This window comes from Lithobates pipiens, unplaced genomic scaffold (assembly GCF_037356315.1).
Source record: "Lithobates pipiens isolate NorthernLeopardFrog02 unplaced genomic scaffold, aLitPip1_a1.2 Scaffold_16, whole genome shotgun sequence".
In the NCBI taxonomy this organism is placed as follows: Eukaryota; Metazoa; Chordata; class Amphibia; order Anura; family Ranidae; genus Lithobates; species Lithobates pipiens.
This window is the reverse complement of record NW_027507748.1, coordinates 159,675,023-159,690,515: the sequence shown is the minus strand read 5'-3', so window position 1 is coordinate 159,690,515 and position 15,493 is coordinate 159,675,023.

Sequence of the window (15,493 nt, the reverse complement as noted above, 5' to 3'; positions counted from 1 at the left end):
GCACAGCAGAGGTACAGCCCCAGGAGGAAGTCAGCACAGCACAGGGATGGTAGGAGACCATCATAATAAGCAGCCCCAGGAGGATGTCAGCATAGCACAGGGATGGTGGGAGCCCCTCATAATAAGCAGCCCCAGGAGGAAGTCAGCACAGCACAGGGATGGTGGGAGCCCCTCATAATGAGCATAGCACAGGGATGGTGGGAGCACCTCAAAATATGCACAGCAGAGGTACAGCCCCAGGAGGAAGTCAGCACAGCACAGGGATGGTGGGAGCCCCTCATAATATGCACAGCAGAGGTACAGCCCCAGGAGGATGTCAGCACAGCACAGGGATGGTGGGAGCCCCTCATAATAAGCAGACCCAGTAGAAATATGACACCGCTCAACCTCTTCAAAGAGGAGGGTACGGGCATATAGTACGGTGTGCTTTTTTGGACAAGGAAGTGAGCCAAATGAAGAAAGAAGGTCTGTGTGCTCGATTAAAAGAATTGTTTATAGACATATACATGGTCTACTGGTCACATGTGTTGAATTCCTCCGAGATCCATGCCTCATTCATTTTTAGAAATGTGAGGTAGTTAACACTGTCGTGAGCTAGGCGAGTACGCTTATCGGTCACGATCCCCCCTGCTGCGCTGAACGTCCTTTTGGACAGAACACTGGACGAGGGGCAAGCCAACAGTTCGATTGCAAATTGGGCAAGCTCTGGCCAGAGGTCAAGCCTGCCCACCCAGTAGTCCAGGGGTTTATCACTCCTCAGAGCGTCCACATCGGCCGTTAACCCAATGTAGTCGGACACCTGACAGTCTAGGCGTTCCCTGATGCTGAATCCGGATGACACCTGTCAATGGGTCGGCTGAAAGAATAACCTCATATCTGAAGTCACCAACACATCTTCAAACCGGCCTCTTCTTGCAGGCACTGTTGGATTGGTACCCGCAACTCCTTCTCTGGGAGTGGGAATTGCTCCTCTGCCAGCGCACGCAAAAGCAGAATGCAGCATTTCTCGAAGCAAGGCCTGGAAGTGCTGCATTCTGACAGCCCCCTGTGACAGCGGTAGCATTTCCGCCATTTTGTGTTTGTACCGGGGGTCTAAGTACGTTGCCACCCAGCACTGGTCCTTGACCCTTATGCTTTTTATACGGGGGTCCCTATTAAAACACTGGAGCATGAAGGCCCCCATTTGCACTAAACTGGAAGCGGTGTGGTGGCCTGGCTCCTGCTCATCATCCAGGATAATGTCGTCCTCTTCATTCTCCTCTCCCCATCCACGCACAACAACAGGGGTCCCAGAAAGGTTTAAAGCATGCTCTTCTTGCTCCTCCTCATCCACCCCGGCACCATCCTCCTCTGACTCCTCTTCAGACTCCTGTTGTTGACTTGTCTCAGATAGAGTAGCCCCCCCTGGGAATTGATCCAGTATTGCGACTTCCTCATCTTCCCGCTCCTGCTCCTCCACAGCTTGATCAATGATACGACGCAATGCACGCTCCATAAAGAAGGCATAAGGTACCATGTCACTGATGGCGCCATGGCTGCGACTGACCAGTTTGGTGATCTCCTCAAATGGCCGCAGAAGTCTGCATGCGTCGCGCATGAGCAGCCACTGGCGCGATGAAAAAAACCCCAGCTCCCCAGAACCTGTTCTGCCGCAGAGTTCATACAGGTAGACGTTAACTGCATGTTTCTGCAGGAGCAGCCTATCAAGAATATAGAAGGTTGAGTTCCATCGCGTCAGGCAATTGCAAATAAGATGTCTGACCGGCAGATTGTGTCGCCGCTGAATGTCAGCAAGGCGAGCCATGGCCGTGTAAGATCTTCTGAAATGGGCCAAGATTTTCCTTGCCTGGCGCAAGATGTCCTGGACCCCAGGGTATTTGACAACGAATCGCTGCACGACCAAGTTTAAGACGTGTGCCATGCATGGCATGTGCGTAATTTTGCCCTGTTTCAATGCGCTAAGCAGATTGGCACCGTTGTCACACACCACTTTACCAAATGTCAAATTGAGCGGTGTTAGCCACTGATCTGCCTGTGAACGCAAAGCTGAAAGGAGTGCCGGGCCAGTGTGGCTCTTGGCTTCCAGGCACAACAGACGCAGCACGGCATGGCAACGTCTCACCTGGCATGTCAAATAGGTTCTGGGGAGCTTGGGCGGCGCAGCGAAAGAGACGCTAGCAGCGGAAAAGGAGGAGTCAGCCGAGGAGGAAAGGGAGGAGGAGGAGGAGAAGAAGAGCCAGGCCTGCATCCAATCCGTGGCGGTAAAACCAAATCTACACGGGTGCCACGGGTTACATGCTTGACGGCTGTCAGAAGGTTCACCCAGTGGGCAGTAAAAGTGATATACCTTCCCTGCCCGTGTTTGCTAGACCACGTGTCTGTGGTCAGATATATCTTGGCACCGACACTGTGTGCCAGAGATACATTCACTTGCCGCTGAATATGGCCATATAGCTCTGGGATGCCCTTCTGTGAGAAATACTTCCTTCCTGGGACCTTCCATTGTGGTGTTCCAATGGCCACAAATTTGCGAAAGGCCTCCGAGTCCACCAGTTTATATGGCAGTAGTTGGCGGGCTATGAGTTCTGACAAGCCAGCCGTCAACCGTTGGGCAAGAGGGTTATCCGGCATCATCATTTTTTTACGCTCGAACATTAGGCCCACAGAAGCCTGCCTTTTTGCAGAAAAACGTGAGCTTGGCGTGATGGAAGGTGGAGTGGAGGACAATTGTGAGGAGAGATGAGAAGGAGAAGTAGAAGACGAGGCTGGACAGTGAGAGCCTGGAGTGTGGCTTTGTGTGTTCCGTTGCTCTCACTCGGCTCGGTGATGGCTGCTCATGTGCCTTCTTAAGGCGGTCGTCCCTAGGTGAGTGTTGGGCTTGCCGCGACTAATGCGTTGACTGCAAAGATTGCAGATGGCAACGCTATTGTCAGCAGCAGACACGTTAAAAAAAGCCCACACTGCGGAGCCATGTGACGGTGTCCTGGGAGCGCCAGATGTGACCGTACATGGTCGATGACTCGCTCCTGATACATTTGCAGTCTGCTTTGTCCCTCCTGTGCAATGTAAGTTATTCCTGCTTCTCCTCCCTATCTGCTGGTCCATATCTCCCTCTGAACTCCCCTCCTCTTCCTCTCTTGTGGGCACCCACGTGACATCACTAGACATGTCATCATCGACGTCACCTTCCCCACCGCTATAAGTAGAGATCTCGGAAGAGGCAGCAACACCGGGGACCAACCTCCTCCTTGGGCTGATCTGGGTACTGTCGTCAGACTGCTGAGTAGCGGTTGTTGCTACCTCCTCTTCCTGATCCAATACCAAGAGTGGCTGCGCATCAGAAATGTCTTGATGTGGATCAGAAAATAATTCCTGTGACTCAAGTGGAAGGTATGTGGTGGTGTTGTTGGTGGTAGTGTCTTTGGGGGTGCACATAGCAGAGAGTGAAGAAGAGGGTGCAGATCGAGAGGATGAGGAGGGTGCAGAAGAGTAAGGCTGAGTGAGCCACTCAACCAAGTCTGGTGCGTCCTTTAAAGTAATTGAACGCACCTTCTGCAACTTCCCACTTTGGCTCAAGCCTGTTGCTCCTGCCCTACCCCTACCACCCCTGCGGAAGGGCCTGCCTCTTCCTCTGCCTGTCCTTTTTTAAATGACCCTGTGACAAAACTCTCAGTCCCTATACCGATGAAGGACTGCTGCAGTATAGGGCAGCGGTCAGCAGTAGTGCACCTCAACCCTATGTATTGTGGACCTATACCAGTCCTTATAGAATAGCAGACTGTACCTCACTCAACCCTATGTACTGTAGCACCCTATACCTTACCAGTCCTTATAAGGACCTTTGTGGAACAAGTAGGTTGTGTGTGAGTGATTAGCAGACTGTACGTCAGTCCCTATACCGATGAAGGACTGCTGCAGTATAGGGCAGCGATCAGCAGTAGTGCACCTCAACCATATGTATTGTGGACCTATACCAGTCCTTATAGAATGGCAAACTGTACCTCACTCAACCCTATGTACTCTAGCACCCTAGACAGACCAAGTTACCAGTCCTTATAAGGACCTTTGTGGAACAAGTAGGTTGTGTGTGACTGATTAGCAGACCGTACGTCGGTCCCTATATCGATGAAGGACTGCTGCAATATAGGGCAGCGGTCAGCAGTAGTGCACCTCAACCCTATGTATTGTGGACCTATACCAGTCCTTTTAGAATGGCAGACTGTACCTCACTCAACCCTATGTACTGTAGTACCCTATACCTTACCAGTCCTTATAAGGACCTTTGTGGAACAAGTAGGTTGTGTGTGACTGATTAGCAGACTGTACGTCAGTCCCTATACCGATGAAGGATTGCTGCAGTATAGGGCAGCGGTCAGCAGTAGTGCACCTCAACCCTATGTATTGTGGACCTATACCAGTCCTTATAGAATAGCAGACTGTACCTCACTCAACCCTATGTACTCTAGCACCCTAGACAGACCAAGTTACCAGTCCTTATAAGGACCTTTGTGGAACAAGTAGGTTGTGTGTGACTGATTAGCAGACTGTACGTCAGTCCCTATACCGATGAAGGACTGCTGCAATATAGGGCAGCGGTCAGCAGTAGTGCACCTCAACCCTATGTATTGTGGACATATACCAGTCCTTTTAGAATGGCAGACTGTACCTCACTCAACCCTATGTACTGTAGTACCCTATACCTTACCAGTCCTTATAAGGACCTTTGTGGAACAAGTAGGTTGTGTGTGACTGATTAGCAGACTGTACGTCAGTCCCTATACCGATGAAGGACTGCTGCAGTATAGGTCAGCGGTCAGCAGTAGTGCACCTCAACCCTATGTATTGTGGACCTATACCAGTCCTTATAGAATAGCAGACTGTACCTCACTCAACCCTATGTACTATAGCTCCCTACATCAGGTTATTACCTTACCAGTCCTTATAAGGATCTTTGTGGAACAAGTAGGTTGTGAATGATTAGCAGACTGCAGCAGAAGGGCAGCAGTCAAGTATAATATTCTTTCTATATTTGGAAGAAAGAATATTATACGTGTACAAGCCTATTACCATACCACTGATACCAGTCCTGAAAAGAACCTTTGTGGACCTAATATAGTAACAGCTACTGATTAAACTGACCCTCACTGCCTTACACACTGCTTCCTGCCTGTCCCTATATAAACTGACAAAACAGAGGCTACTGGAACAATAACTGGTATAGCACTTTTGTGGACCTGATAGTAACAGCTAATGACTAAACTGACTGTCCCTACAGCAGACACACCGTCCTGTCCCTTTCTCTAAACTGACAAAAGACACTTAGGCTGCTGCAAAAATCACTAGCACAGCAAACCTATATACATCTAACACCTATACCAGTTCTGAAAAGAACGTTTGTGTACCAAATAGCTAGCGATTTGGGTCACTGCAATCTCTCCCTGCTCCACACAGCAACCTCTCCCTATAGTGACAGAAGAAAGAATGTAAAATGGCCTCCGGATCGGGTGTATTTATAAGTTAGGGGGAATGTTCAAGTGTCCATGTGCTGTAATGTCTCAATTGGCTGTCCTGTACCCCATGATGGATGTGTCATCATAGGTCAAAGTTCTTTTACACAGAAAACCCGGAAGTCCGCCGGGCGAACAGCCGAAATTCGCCGCGAAACGACCGCCGGGCGAACCGTTTATCCATCACTACTAAGGAGGATGAGTGATCTAACCCACCGGATTAAGTTTACCTTCCTACTGCGCCCAAACACGATCCACAATATGATAGTGGTGATACATCTACCGCACCCTCTGATGGCCCACATAGGACTCGTGAAACTCTGACTTCATCTCTTTGCCAAATCACCTCCCGCAATCACCACAGTCGACTGCTTTATCTTACCCTGCATATTGGACACTGATTGCTGATGATTGCCCCCTCCAGGCGGTGACAGATAAGTTCCAGCCACAACTTGGAGTACATCCACATAACACCCTTGTCCGCAATTTTTTGCCTTGGTAGGCTTCCTAGATGTGATCCACATGTCACTCCAGACGTGGCTATCCCGTAGCTGAGGAGACTACATCTGACGCCGAAGTAAGGGCCATAAGGCGAACTTGTGATAAACCTGAGTAGACTGCATACTATTCCACTGGCCAAATGTGGTTACTTAAGCTCCAATGCACCCTTCTAACCTACTAAGGTGCATTCAGGGACAAACTATAATATCCAAGAGACACCATCATATGGGAAGGTTTGCATGTTTGAACCACAGAAAAGATTACTAACTAACTCTCAATGAACTTTTTTATTTTTTCACTCCTATTTTTATTTTTTTATTTTTATGCTGACTTTTGTCTGCCTAAAGTTGTCAATATATCCCAAGGTCGGGTGTATAAAGATATCGATTGCTTTTACTAGTTATAGCCCTTACGGCTGTGTGTGCAACGTTGAGGATGACCCTTTAAGTTTAATTGTTTGATTGAACTATTTCAAATATGGACAGGTGTGCTAATACCTAGTTGTTGCTGTCTCCCTTCTACCCCACAAGGTATCCTGAGACCCTCTGCTGGGAAACGGGGTACACTAAACAGCGCTGGTATAACCTCTCTTCCGGAGGGACAAATAGTTGTCCCGGAGGCGGGGACTGCCAGTGCATAAATCCCTAGCAAACTTCTTCTAATTCTATCTCTCTTCCTCCTCTCTCACCCCCCTTTTTTCATACAGTGTGCAATTAGAGAATTATAGGATTTTTACCTTAAGTTTTAGACTAAACAAATAACTTGCGTGTCATAGTCTTTTTGTTGCAGTTTGATCCACAATCGCCTACTCCTGACCTCCTACTATGGCCTACTCGTCTTTGGGGCAATGTCCCTCCATGATCTTGCATAACATTAGGGGCCTAAATAAACCCGAACGTCGCTCCACCCTCCTGAGGGAGCTGAAAAAAGGTAGGCCACATTTCGTATTCCTCCAAGAGACACATTTTAAATCGCAAAATATACCGGAACTTACAAACTCATATTTTACAAGAGTGTTTCACTTCACTAATCCCAATTCTAGGTCCAAAGGGGTCTCCATACTAATCAGCAGGGAAGCTCCCTTTGAATTATCTGCACAACTAAGTGACCCAGAGGGCAGGTTTTAATTTTTAAAGGGGACATATGAGGGTATTCCAGTAACACTGGCAAATGTCTGCTTCCCAAATAGAACACACGTCACGTTTTGCCAACACACTGTCAGAGAGCTTTAGGGGTTCACATCTGGTTGTTTAATATGGGGGAAGATTTCAGCATACCGTTGAATCCACGTATAAACACCTCTAACGGAAAGACATGTATTACCTACAAAATCCTTAAAAAGATTAAATCCCTCTTACAATCCCTACAACTGATAGATAGATACGTGGTGTTTCCTTATTCTGGATGGACGGGACTTCACGCACTATTCTACCCCACACACCAGATACGCACGGTTGGACTATCTGTTTGTAACACAAAGAGATCTCGCACGAGTAGAAGGAGCACATAGGTAGGTATCCAGACAATCTCAGACTACTCACCCATTTCTCTATCACTGGACCTACTAGGCCCTACACAACAACAGCCAACATGGAGAATTAATGCTTCACTATTGACCAACCCAACATTTATCCCCACGATAACAAACTTGACAGAATTTTTGTATGGGAAGGGCATAAATGTACTATTAAGGGAGTACTGATCGAACTGGGCTCTAGACAAAAAAAGGAAAGGGAAGCTAACATTAAAAAATTGATAACACAGATCAACTCTCTAGAAACGTTACACAAGCAATCCCTCTCCACTGCCTCTGCCAGGAAGTTGCTAGAGGCCAGGAAAGACCTGCAGCAAATTCTTGGCTCTAGAGCTAAACACATTAAAACAAAAATAAATAAATCATATATAATATATAAATATATAAAAATATAAATAGATGTGCAAATTCAGCAAAATCCAATCATGTGCAAAATAAAGTGACTTAATAGTGCAAAATCACACATACAGTGTAGAAATAAACCCACATTCACATATAAATGTGCAAAAGCTTGCAAATTCACAATCAAAGTGCAAATAGCAATAAAAAAGTTCATCCCCCCCATTTCCCCCAGCCTCTCACCTCAATCAAAGACCCCCCAAGGGGTCATAAACCGCTTATAGGGTATATATAGTGATCACTCCTCTTCGTATATCCCGCCCGTCCGTAAGATCAAATCTCATCAATAAAAGAATGGGGAAAGAAGGGGACTCTCATGTGTAGTAAATCCAAATCAATGTAATAAAAAATTATCCACAAATAGACAGTTGCGCGTGTAAACAATGGAACTTCCAGTCTCGGCCGCAACCGGAAGTGACGAATAAGACACCTGGCTCCTCCCTGACGCATTGCGTCACAAACACGTGACTTTTTCAAAGGGTCAAGGTGTCAGCAGAATTTATATACGGCATGTGGCGCTGCCATAGCAACTCTAAACAAGGACCACAGCCACACGTATTCATTCATAGCTTGCTGAGACAACTCAAATACAATATAATCTACACATTTCAGCATATACTTTATACTTTGACATATGCACATTTTAATAAACATATACTTCTCCATAATTAAAAATAAAATTCGCAATTAAAAAATATAGCTTAACAGGAAAAGAGAAAACACCGACATCTTGTGGTTATGTAAGATATTACATTTCTCTATTATAAATAAATAAAAACACCTGTTAGACTATAGAAATCTTCAAGTTACTCCATATAGCCATCTAGTGGTTAATCAAGTTAGTACCACCAATAAATACAATAACCAAGAGGAAAAACCTCCATTTGGGCCATCTAATAAGCAAATCAACTTTTTAACCAAAACATATAATTTTGACTAAGCCAGCACACAAAAGAATACTGACAAAGGGGAGTCTTCTGATGGATCAGATATAAATAGTTGACCCCACAAAAAAAATATATATATATATATAAAACAATATAAATAAAAAATTGTTCAAATAATTAATAATATTATCTCAAATACTTTTTTTAAATATTTAAAATATATTAATAATTAGAAATAAAACAGTTAAGATCAAATTCTACATTATGTCCTGAGGGTGCTAAAGTGCATAATTCATGAATCCATTGGGATTCAGCTTGACTAATCTTAATAATTTTATTGTCACCCCTCCAATGTGGTTTATATTTTTGAATCCCACAAATTAATAATGATGAAGGGTCCTTTTTGTGGAACTTTGCATAATGTCTCGATAAACTATGCTTATCAAAACCTTTTTTAATATTTTGAACATGCTCTCTTAATCTCTTCCACAATTCTCTTTTTGTTCTTCCCACATATTGAATGTGGCAAGGACATTCTAAAAGATATACCACACCCTCACTTCGACATGTAATAAAATCCTCTATTTCATATTCCTTTTCTGTTACTGTAGAGACAAAACTGGATTTCTTTCTTTTATTTTCTTTTGTGTGTCGGCATGCATAACATTTTTTACAGGAATAAAGGAGGAAAAAGTATATCCCTTCGATCTGGCCACATGAGATGCTGCTGCCAAGTCTGGTCCCAAGTGAATCTATTACTATAGGTGGCCATTGAATTATTATTGAGGATATATCTGGTAGAGTGTGGTGGAGTCAATATTTATATATATACCATCTGACGATATGCTCTGGATTGGATTGCTGAGTTCATGAACCTGCTTTAAGTGCATTACCAAATTGCACTGATGGTAAGAGTCAGTGTTGTTGGGTGCTGGTGATGGTCCCTTCTCTCTCTACCTTTCTGTACTGACACGGAGGGATTTTTTCTTCTTTTGGAGTTTGAACCACACAAATAATTCATATGAACTTTGTTTCTATTATATTACTGTTTTACCGCTACACCACAATCTTTAATTATTTTGTATTGTATCCAGCAATATTGTGTGAGCTGCTATATTTTTATTTTTGTTTGTTTTTTTGCTTACAGTGCAACAAATTTTATTTTCATGGAGAAGTATATGTTTATTAAAATTAAATGATTATATTGTATTTGAGTTGTCTCAGCAAGCTATGAATGAATACGTGTGGCTGCAGTCATTGTTTAGAGTTGCTATGGCAGCGCCGCATGCCGTATATAAATTCTGCTGACACCTGACTCCTTGACCCTTTGAAAAAGTCACGTGTTTGTGACGCAACACGTCAGGGAGGAGCCAGGTGCCTTATTCGTCACTTCCGGTCACGGCCGAGACCGGAAGTTACATTGTTTACACGCACAACTGTCTATTTTATATAAGTGTGGATATTTTTTTATTAAATTGATTTGGATTTACTACACATGCGAGTCCCCTTCTTTCCCCATTCTTTTATTGATGAGATTTGATTTTATGGACAGGCGGGATATACGAAGAGGAGTGATCACTATATATTCCCTATAAGAGGTTTATGACCCCTTGGGGGGTCTTTGATTGAGGTGAGAGGCTGGGGGAAACGGGGGGGGGGTGCACAAGTGGAGCACCGAAGGTGGATGTCACAAGTGTGGAGTTCTGTGCACTTCTAGGACACTGCACGGATATTTGGACTTTCACTATCGGATATTGGTCTATTGAACAGCACTTTTTGGACCACTTGACTGTTATTGGATGAACTTTTTTTATTGCTATTTGCACTTTGATTGTGAATTTGCAAGCTTTTTCACATTGTATGTGAATGTGGGTTTATTTCTACACTGTATGTGTGATTTTGCACTATTAAGTCACTTTATTTTGCACATGATTGGATTTTGCTGAATTTGCACATCTATTTATATTTTTATATATTTTTTTATATATTATATATGATTTATTTATATATATATATATTGTCACTGGGTAGGATAGTGTGATTATTGATTAATGAATTAATATTAGTAGGTAGCGCTACATATTTTTGTTTTAATATTTATTAGATGGTGTGGAGATCATTATATATGTTGGCAGCTTCCCGTAGTATTATTTAAATATTAGATTTTTTAGGGTAACAGACTGAGGTTGTGCACACTAGTACTCTTATTTACATTACAGAGCTAAACACATGCTATTTAAAAAAAAGAAAATTTACTATGAATCAGGTAACAAGGCAGGCAAGTTTCTGGCTAGAGCACTGAGGGAGCATACCTTCTACAACAACATAGCTGGCATTAAACAAAAGAATGGGAAGCTTGACGTGACATCGGAGGCAATAGTGGAACACTTCCACAACTACTACACAAAACTGTATAATCTATCTCCACAACATAAAGGAGACAGAACACAAATTATTGAGGACTATCTAGTCAGGCGTGGCCTCCCCGCCCTCACTGAACTTGACTCCAACTTATTGGAGGACCCGATCTCAGACCTTGAACTCAGACAAGCAATTAAACAACTTAAGGCGGGTAAAAGTCCAGGCCAGGAGGGATACTCATCCACCCAGGGGAGGGCTGGCAGCCTTAGGCCTGGGGGGAAAGTCCAGTCAAGTGGCCGATTTAACCACCAAATTAGCTCCACATTGCAGGCACAGAGAGAGAAATCGCTCCACATTGCCCACACAGAGAGAGAAATCACTTCACATTGCCCACGCAGAGAGAGAAATTACTCCACATTGCCCACATAGAGAGAGAAATCCCTTCACATTGCAGGCACAGAGAGAGAAATCGCTCCACATTGCAGGCACAGAGAGAGAAATCGCTCCACATTGCCCACACAGAGAGAGAAATCGCTCCACATTGCAGGTACAGAGAGAGAAATCGCTCCACATTGCAGGCACAGAGGGAGAAATCGCTCCACATTGCAGGCACAGAGAGAGAAATCGCTCCACATTGCCCACACAGAGAGAGAAATCGCTCCACATTGCCCACACAGAGAGAGAAATCGCTTCACATTGCAGGCACAGAGAGAGAAATTACTCCACATTGCCCACACAGAGAGAGAAGTCGCTTCACATTGCAGGCACAGAGAGAGAAATCGCTCCACATTGCAGGCACAGAGAGAGAAATCGCTCCACATTGCCCACACAGAGAGAGAAATCGCTTCACATTGCCCACACAGAGAGAGAAATCGCTTCACACTGCCCACACAGAGAGAGAAATCTCTTCACATTGCCCACACAGAGAGAGAAATCGCTTCACATTGCCCACACAGAGAGAGAAATCGCTTCACATTGCAGGCACAGAGAGAGAAATTACTCCACATTGCCCACACAGAGAGAGAAATCGCTCCACATTGCAGGCACAGAGAGAGAAATCGCTCCACATTGCCCGCACAGAGAGAGAAATCGCTCCACATTGCAGGCACAGAGAGAGAAATCGCTCCACATTGCCCGCACAGAGAGAGAAATCGCTTCACATTGCAGGCACAGAGAGAGAAATCGCTCCACATTGCCCACACAGAGAGAGAAATCGCTCCACATTGCCCGCACAGAGAGAGAAATCGCTCCACATTGCAGGCACAGAGAGAGAAATCGCTCCACATTGCCCGCACAGAGAGAGAAATCGCTTCACATTGCAGGCACAGAGAGAGAAATCGCTCCACATTGCCCACACAGAGAGAGAAATCGCTCCACATTGCCCACACAGAGAGAGAAATCGCTCCACATTGCCCACACAGAGAGAGAAATCGCTCCACATTGCCCACACAGAGAGAGAAATCACTTCACATTGCAGGCACAGAGAGAGAAATTACTCCACATTGCCCACACAGAGAGAGAAATAGCTTAACATTGCAGGTGCAGAAGGAGAAATCACTCCACATTGCAGGCACAGAGAGAGAAATCACTTCACATTTCAGGCACAGCGAGAGAAATCACTTCACATTGCAGGCACAGAGAGAGAGAAATCGCTTCATATTGCAGGCACAGAGAGAGAAATCGCTTCATATTGCAGGCACAGAGAGAGAGAAATCGCTTCACATTGCAGGCACAGAGAGAGAGAAATCTCTTCACATTGCAGGCACAGAGAGAGAAATCGCTTCACATTGCAGGCACAGAGAGAGAGAAATTGCTTCACATTGCAGGCACAGAGAGAGAGACTGCTCCATATTGCATTTTCTCTGTGGAAGCAATGTTGAGATGTCTTTCTCTCTCTCTCTCTATGCAGGCTAGTGCACCAGCCCATAGGGTCAGATTAAGGGCAACATGGGCCTGGTGCAGCAGTGGAGCAGGTTTAGGAGTAGCAGGGATACGATGTAAATAACGTTGTATCCCAGCTCTCCCCTTACTAGGCACCATCCTGCATCTCTAGGAGCCTGTGCTGGCTTGTGCCCAGACTTGGTCGCAGCCGCACAGGTGTAATGCTAGGGAAGCCTGGCATTTGATTACCAAGCTTCTGTAAGAGCTGTATGTCGGTTTGTGCTCTTAGGTGAAGGTTTCTGAGCCATCAGAATACAGTGATCACTATAGCAGCCAGCAGTGATTGAAAACAAAAAAAGACACTCTGGCTGTACTGAAGTCAGTTGATCTATCGAATTCTGTACAACCAGTCTGCTCATACATAGATTGAAATTCTGCCAATTCAGCAGAAATTTCTATCTGTGTATGGTGGCCACCAGTCTCTGGGTTTATCCTCAAATCTTCTGAAAGGCATGCTCCACTTAGGTGTAGAAATTCACTTTGAACTCCACCTTATTTCCACAACTCTGATTATGTATTAGATGTGCAAACAATAAGGTGAGAGCACATCTAATATCTACAGAGAGTAATGGTGGAGTTCAAAGTGAACTGTGCCATTACCTGGAGGCAGGCCCGGTCTGGCCATAGGGCAGAGCGGGCATTTGCCCGGTGGGCCGGGGGCCACCGGGCTGCATGTCTGGGACATGCAGAGTCGGCCGCGGGTTCTGACATACAGGAACGGTGTACTAACAGCGGCCGTTGATGTTCCGCCAGTGGTGTACTAAGTGGGGGGCGGGCCGCCAGTGACAAGCTCTTTGAGAGCTGTATCCAAAAGAACTGTCAATGACAATCAACACTGCGCTATCCCCAAAAGTTACATACAGAAAAAAGCTGCTAACACGATCACGAGGATATACAACAGTGAATAAAATTCCAAATGTTAAATTATAGTGTAGCGCTATATAAAAAATATATTTAAACCACTTAGTGATGTGACAATAATGTATAAGTGTCAAGATTACATAACATTAAAGAGTGCTTCCCAAACTGCCCCACACTTACATGAGATAGTGAAAAAAATATAATAAACCCAAAAAATAATAATAACCAAAAAGACACAAAATATTGTGAGAAAGTCCAAAAAAATTTTTTTTTTTTTTTTGATATGAAAAAAGTCTATTATGTGCTTCGAATTAAATCCAATCCACACGTGAGAGGGAAAAAGCCATCCACCTTCATCCTATGAAGACCACATGCAGGCACCCTGTGGTATATCCATCACCAAATAAGATATAGGCTTACCAGATAGAATGGATCCAAACGAATGTACATTCGAAGGATCAATCAGACTTCAGAATACTCTTATATAGAGTTATCCAACATAAAAGGCTCTCCAAGGAATTTTCAATCAGGTACTCAAACGATGGGAAAATCTTCCATTTTAAACTTCAACGCACATTGTAGAACTCATACAGGAAGGAAATGAGGGCCACAATAGTGTAAATCCGTTTAAATTTTTTTTTAATAAAATAAGTAATGAACTTACATGAATCCAATGAATTAAGCGCTTATATCATATAAAAATAGAGCTGCAGTAGGAGTCCCGACGCGTTTCGTCCTTAAAAGACCCCAGATGACGTCTTTTAAGGACGAAACGCGTCGGGACTCCTACTGCAGCTCTATTTTTATATGATATAAGCGCTTAATTCATTGGATTCATGTAAGTTCATTACTTATTTTATTAAAAAAAAATTTTAACGGATTTACACTATTGTGGCCCTCATTTCCTTCCTGTATGAGTTCTACAATGTGCGTTGAAGTTTAAAATGGAAGATTTTCCCATCGTTTGAGTACCTGATTGAAAATTCCTTGGAGAGCCTTTTATGTTGGATAACTCTATATAAGAGTATTCTGAAGTCTGATTGATCCTTCGAATGTACATTCGTTTGGATCCATTCTATCTGGTAAGCCTATATCTTATTTGGTGATGGATATACCACAGGGTGCCTGCATGTGGTCTTCATAGGATGAAGGTGGATGGCTTTTTCCCTCTCACGTGTGGATTGGATTTAATTCGAAGCACATAATAGACTTTTTTCATATCAAAAAAAAATAAAAAATTTTTTTGGACTTTCTCACAATATTTTGTCTTTTTGGTTATTATTATTTTTTGGGTTTATTATATTTTTTTCACTATCTCATGTAAGTGTGGGGCAGTTTGGGAAGCACTCTTTAATGTTATGTAATCTTTGAGAGCTGTAGTTTCTCTTTGCAGTGGGGGGTGGGTGCGTGCTAGCCTCAGAGCCGCACTACAGTGACACACGTAGGCACATGGGGGGGGGTGGAACCCGCAACGATTCCCCTTCTCTCTGGCACGGTGGAAG